The following is a 7,646-nucleotide window of genomic DNA, read 5'->3' as shown; positions in this document are numbered from 1 at the left end:
GTACACCACAGCGGTACTCAGTAAGTGCCAAGCCTAACCTCGGTCGGGTAGTGACGAGGAAGGTCAGGGCCCTACTGATGTTAAATAAAATATAAGGTTCAACAGTGTAGGAAAAAACAGTATAAGTAAGTACAACAGTAAAAGTAACATAGGATATAAAGGACAACAACAACTACTACAGAGGCAAAGTAAACACAGAAAGAAATACAACTCAACACAAAGATAACAACCGGGGATCTCCTAGGATACCGTCGTGTAGTCCCGAATATAAATATCCAATGGATCTCCCGGGATACCGTCCCGTAGTCCAACTCATAATGCGAGGGGATCTCCCGAAATACCGATCCTTAGCCCCAAATGTAAATACTCAGTACAGGGGGAATCTACTGGGTGCAGTCCCGTAGTTCTAATGTAAATGTGCAGGGGGATCTCCCGGAATACCGTTCCATAGTCCCAAAGTAAACATACAGGGGGATCTCCCGGAATACCGTCCCGTAGTCCCAAAGTAAACACACAACAACAACAAGAAGAGTACATAGTTCAATTAAAGTTCCATACCAAGGTAAAATAGGTATTTCTAACCTAGCATGTTGCACGTAATCCAAATAAGGCAATTTGAGCAAGTAAGACAATTAAGTCAATTAGACATGCTTTCCTAAGCTAACAACAGACTTAAATTGCAAGTAGTATAAACGAGAAAAGAAACATACTAGTAATTACTTAATAAAAACTGGATTTTCAATAATTAGCACACGTATGCACTCGTCACCTCACGTACAAGGCATTTCAATTATCAATAATACCAAATCCTAAGGGAAGTTTCCCCCACACAAGGTTAGGCAAGTCAATTACCTCGAACCGGCTCAAAATCAACGCGAAACCACATTCTTGCCATTAGTACTCGACTCCAAATGGCCGAAATCTATTCAATTCAATTGCATAATGTGAATAACTCTTCAAGTAACTGATTCTACAAACAAATTCTAAGGTAATACGCGAATTTAGGAAAATGACCAAAACGCTCCTTGGGCTCACATCTTCGAATCGGGTAAAATTTATATTTTCAGAATCCCCATACTCTCATGAGTCTATACATATCAAGAACACTGAAATCGGAGTTCAATTGGCCCCTCAAATACCCATTTTAAGGTCTCTTAATCTCAAGCCCTAATTACCCATTTTGCACTGATTTTTCCCTAATTTTTATCACTAATTAGACCTTTAGACACATATAAACGAGTTATGAAGTCAAGAATATTACATCCAAGCGATTTCCCTTTGGTTTCCTTAAAATTCTCCCTCAAAAGCTTCAATCCCGTTAAAAAATGGTGGAAAAATGAAGAAGCACGGATTGGCTATTTAAATACTGCCCAGGTTTTTATAAAATTTCTTCAGTGCATTCGCGAACCATCACACGCATTCTCATAGCACTGGATCTCCTTCCTCTACGTGATCGCGTACACCCAACCACATTCGCACAGAGTAATCAATCACCGCTGCCACACGCGCCCATACTGTGCGTTCGCGTTCAAGCTCATGCAACCGCACTTCTTTGACTCCTCTCACTTCGTGATCGCGGACCAATCTTGGCGAATGCATATCAAAAATTGTGCCGCCTTACCAACAAACCTATGTGATCGCAACCTCGCTATTGTGATCGCATATAAGGAAACCAGAACCAAGAAATACAGCAGTAACAACAGTTCTTTTAAGGCCAAACACCCTCCGTTAACCACCCGAAACACACCTAAGGCCCCGGGGACCTCAACTAAACATGTTAACCAATCTTAAAACATGATTAAACTTGGTCCAACCTTCAGAACGCCCAAAACAACATCAAAACACAAATTTTACATCGGATTTAAGCCTGAGAATTCCAAAAACTCTCAAATCACGCTTTCGATCAAAAAGTCTATTAAACCTCGTCCGAATGACCTGAAATTTTGCACACACATCACATTCAATACTACGGAGCTACTCCAACTTCCGGAATTCTATTCTGACCCTTGGATCAAAATCTCACTATCGAACTGGAAACTTCAAAAATTCAACTTTCGACATTTCAAGCCTAAATTAGCTACGGACGTCCAAAACACAATCCAAACACGCCCCTAAGACCGAAATCACCAAACAGAGCTAACGGGACCAACAGAATTCCATTCCGAGGCCATCTTGATACTGCTCTGACTACGGTCCAATTTCTAAAACTTAAACTCTCATTGAGGGACTAAGTGTCCCAAAACTCTTTGAAACTCAAAGCCAAGCATCCCGGCAAACTAAAATAGCAAAAACAAACATGGGGAAAGTAGTTAATAGGGGATCGGGGCATTAATTATTAAAACGACCGGCCGGGTCGTTACATCCTTCCACACTTAAACATTCGTTCGTCCTCGAACGAGCATAGAGACATACCTGAAGTAGTGAAAAGATGAGGGTAATGGTTGCACATATCCTGCTCGGTCTCCCAGGTCACCTCCTTGACTCGCTGACCCTGCCACTGAACCTTTACTGATGCAATGTTCTTTGACCTCAGCTTTCTAACTTGCATGTCCAATATTGCCACTAGCTCTTCAATATAAGATAGATCCTTATCCAACTGGACTGAACTGAAATCCAACACGTGCGACAGATCGCCATGATACCTCTGGAGCATCGAAATATGAAATATCAAATGAACTCCTGCCAAGATGGGGGTAAGGCAAGCTCATAAGCATCCTCCCCAACATGTCGCAATATCTCAAAAGGACCAATAAATCTCGGACTCAACTTCCCTTTCTTCCGAATCTCCTAACACCCTTCATAGGCAATACCCAAAGCATAATACACTCTCCAACCATATAGGAAACATCACGAGCCTTCTGGTCTGCATAACTCTTATGTCTGGACTAGGCTATACGGAGTCTATCTTGAATCACCTTAACCTTCTCCAAAACATCCTGAACCAAGTCTGTGTTCAATAATCTTGCCTCACCCGGCTCAAACCAATCCACCGGGGACCTACACCGCCTACCATATAAAGCCTCATACGGTGCCATCTAAATACTGGACTGATAACTGTTGTTGTAGGAAAACTACGCCAATTGCAAGAACTGAACCCAAAACCGCCCAAACTCAATCACACACGCACAGTGCATATCATCAAGAATCTGAATAGTGTGCTCGGAATGTCCGTCCGTCTTAGAGTGAAATGTTGTACTCAACTCTACCCGAGTACCTAACTCATGCTGAATGGCCCTCCAAAATCGTGAGGTGTTACCCCTATCGGAAATGATGGAAACTGGAATAACATGCAGACGAACAATCTCCCGGATATAAATCTCCGTCAACCGCTTCGAAGAATAGGTAGTACTCATAGAAATGAAGTGCGTGGACTTGGTCAGCCGATCCACAATCACCCAAATGGCATCGAACTTCCTCAAAGTCTTGTGGAGCCAAACTACAAAGTCTATGGTAATCCGCTCCCACTTCCACTTCGGAATCTCTATCTGCTGAAGCAACCCACCCGGTCTCTGGTGCTCATACTTCACCTGCTAACAATTAAGGGACCGAGCTACAAATCCAACTATATCTTTCTTCATCTGCCTCCACCAATATTGTTGTCTCAAATCCTAATACATCTTCGTGGCACCCAAATGAATTGAATACCGCGAACTATGGGCCTCCTCTAGAATCAACTCTCGAAGGCCATCAACATTGGGTACACAAATCTGACCCTACATCCTCAATACCCCATCATCACCAATAGTCACATCTCTGGCATCACCGTGCTGAACCTTGCCCTTAAGGACAAGCAAATAAGGGTCATCATACTGACGCTCCCTGATACGATCAAATAATGAAGACTGAGAAACTATGCAAGCTAGAACCCGACTGGGCTCCGAAAGATCCAATCTTACAAACTGGTTGTCTAAGGCCGGAACATCCATCGTGATAGGCCTCTCCGATGGTGGTAAATAAGCCAAACTCCACAAACTCTCTGCCCGGCGACTCAAAGTATCGGCCACCACATTGGCCTTGCCCGGGTGATACAAAATAATGATATCATAGTCTTCAGCAACTCTAACCACCTCCTCTGGCGCAAATTTAGATCCTCTTTTCTTGAACAGGCACTGCAAGCTCCGATGATCAATATAAATCTCACAAGGCACACCGTACAAATAATGAAGCCAAATATTCAAGGCGTGAACAATAGATGTTAACTCAAGGTCATGGATAGGATAATTCTTCTCGTGTACCTTCAACTGTTTGGATGTGTAGGCAATCACCCTACCGTCCTGCATCAAAACCGCTCCAAGGCCAATCCTCGAGGCATCACAATAGACAGTATAAGACCACGAACCTGTAGGCAAAATCAAAATTAGTGTTGTAGTCAAAGCTATCTTGAGCTTCTGAAAGCTCTCCTCACACTCTTCCGTCCACTGGAACGGAGCACCCTTCTAGTTCAACCTGGTCATAGGGGCTGCAATCGATGAAAATCCCTCCACAAAACGACGGTAGTAACTCGCCAAGCCAAGAAAACTACGGATCTCTATAGATGAGGATGGTTTGGGCCAACTCTGCACTGCCTCTATTTTCTTCGGATCCACCTGAATACCCTCACTTGATACCACGTGGCCTAAGAAAGCCACAGAATGCAACCAAAACTCACATTTTGAGAACTTTGCATATAACTTCTTTTCCCTCAGAGTTTGGAGCACTGTCCTCAGGTACTGATTATGATCTTCCCAACTCCAGGAATACACTAGAATATCATCAATAAAGATAATGACAAACGAGTCAAGACATGGCCTGAACATACTGTGCATCAAATGCATAAAGGCTGTTGGTGCATTGGTTAGCCTAAATGACATAACAAGGAACTCGTAATGACCATACCGAGTCTTGAAAGTAGTCTTCGGGATATCTGGCTCCCGAATCTTCAACTAATGGTAACGTGAGCGCAAGTCCATCTTAGAAAACACTCGTCCACCCTGAAGCTGGTCAAACAGATCATCAATACGAGGCAAAGGATAATTGTTCCTCACTGTAACTTTGTTCAACTGGTGATAATCAATGCACATACACATAGAACCATCCTTCTTTTTCATAAACAATATAGGAGCACCCCAAGGTGATACACTGTGCTTAATAAAACCCTTATCTAAAAATTCATGTAGTTGATCCTTCAACTTAGGAGGAGCCATACGATACGGAGGAATAGAAATGGGCTGAGTGCCCGACAACAGATCGATTCCAAAATTAATATCTCTATCAGGCGGCATGCCCGGAAGATCAGCTGGAAACACATCAGGAAAATCACGTACTACTAGGACTGAATCAACTAAAGGCTTATCAATACTAACATCTCTCATATAAGCTATATATGTGTCACACCCCTTCTCAACCATATGCTGAGCCTTAAAGAAAGAAATAACTCTACTAGGAGTGTGATCTAAAGCACCCCTCCACTCAACACGCGGTACACCTGGCATAGCCAGCGTCACGACCTTGGCGTGACAATCAAGAATAGCATAATAGGGCGACAACCATGCCATGCCCAAGATAATATCAAAATCAACCATGTTGAGCAACAATAAATCGGCTCTGGTCTCAAAACCAATAAGAGCAACTAAACACGACCGATAAATGCGGTCCATAACAAGAGAATCTCCCACAGGAGTAAAAATATAAAAGGGGGAACTCAAGGAATCCCGAGATACACCCAAATGAGGAGCAAAATAAGAGGACACATAAGAATAAGTGGAGCATGGATCAAATAGAACCGATGCATCTTTGTGACAAACTAGTATAATACCTGTGATGATAGAATTGGAGGCAACAACCTTGGTACGGGCAGGAAAGGCAAAGTATCGGGCCTGGCCTTCCCCTCTAGGGCGACCTCTACCTCCCCAACCTCCACCTTTAGTTGGTTGAGCATGTGGGGTAGCAACTGGAGCTGTAACTATATCTTGAGAACTCTGCGGGGCACGCTGTGGCTGAGAAGTCTGTAGAGGTGCACCTCTCCTAAGTCTGGGGCAATCCCTCACCATATGGCATGTATCACCACACTCAAAACAAGCTCTGAGAGGATGTGGTGGTTGTGACTATGTGATGACCCAAAAGGTCATCACTTATTTTTGAAATGAATTATAAATTCCGAAGCCTTAAAAACCTCTTTCAGTATCACCTCAATTTTCATGCACAGTCTGGGCACGTAGCCGGATAGTCATTATGTGAAAATTTGTGAAAAATGATGAATTTATATTTTAAAATGAATTAATTTGACTTCGGTCAATATTTCGGGTAAATGGACCCGGACTCGTGATTTGACGGTCCTGGAGGGTTCGTAGGAAAATATGGGACTTAGGCGTATGCCCGGAATCGAATTCCGAGGTCCCAAGAGCGAGAAATGAATTTTTGAAAGAAATTATTTTGAAAAATTAATTATGAGTTTTTGAAAGTGAAATATATTTGAAACCATTGGTATCTGCGACGACCCGGCCAGTCGTCTTAAGAATTTATGCTCCAATCCCCTATTAACTGCTTTCTCCAAGTTTAATTCTGCTAATTTGATTTGCCGGGATGTTCGGTTTTGAGTTACGAAGAGTTTTGGGACACTTAGTCCCTAAATAAGAGCTTCGGTGTTGAAAAGTTGACCGTAATTGGAATAGTGTGAAGACGGCCTTGGAATGGAAATCTGATGGTTCTGTTAGCTCCGTTGGGTGATTTTGTAGTTAGGAGCATGCTCAGATTGTGTTTTGGAGGTACGTAGCTAATTTAGGCTTGAAATGCCGAAAGTTGAAATTTTGAAGTTTCCGGTCCGATAGTGAGATTTTGATCCGAGGGTCGAAATGGAATTCTGGAAGTTGGAGTAGCTCTGTAGTGTTGAATGTGACGTGTGTGCAAAATTTCAGGTCATTCGGACGTGATTTGGTTTGGTTTCTGATCGAAAGCGTATTTTTGAGAATTTTGGAGTTCTTAAGCTTAAATCCTTGGTTAATTCGAGGTTCCGATGTTGTTTTAGGTGTTTTAAGGATTGGTACAAGTTTGAATAAGGTATTTGGTGATGTTTGTGCCTTTGGTGGAGGTCCCGGGAGCCTCGGGATGATTTCGAATGGTTGACGGAAGGATTCTTGAAGTTAAGAGGTTGCTGGTTCAGCTAGTATCTATCATAACCACACCTGCAATTTGGGTTCCGCAGGTGCGGAGCCGCAGAAGCGGCGTAGAAACTGCAGAAGCGGAATTTGGGAAATTCCTCAGGAACCGCAGATGCAGTGAAATCTTCACAGAAGCGGAACCGCTCCTGCAGTTTGTCACACCTCCTTTTTGCGCGCCCGCCCCGAAGGGTAAGATGCGCGAGGGGAGTTTTTCCAATTTAAGTGACAATATTCGAAATGAGATTATTTATTTAATTCAGAGTCGCCACTTGGGAAAGGTTTGGCTTTTGGTGTCCCAAGTCACCAGTTTATCTTGAATCCCAAATCGAGGAAATTTTCGACTTTTCCAAATAAAGTCTGCGAACCAGAAATTCTAAGTAAGGAATTCTGTTGACCCGAGTGAAGGTGTTGGACACCCTCGAATCCCGTGGTTCTAGCACGGTCGCTTAAATTGTTATAATGGCTAAATATCTGATTTAAATACATGTTATGACTTACGTTCTTTTATTA

Source organism: Nicotiana tabacum, chromosome 18 (genome assembly GCF_000715075.1).
Source record: "Nicotiana tabacum cultivar K326 chromosome 18, ASM71507v2, whole genome shotgun sequence".
In the NCBI taxonomy this organism is placed as follows: domain Eukaryota; kingdom Viridiplantae; phylum Streptophyta; class Magnoliopsida; order Solanales; family Solanaceae; genus Nicotiana; species Nicotiana tabacum.
Note: the sequence above shows the minus strand (reverse complement) of the source record.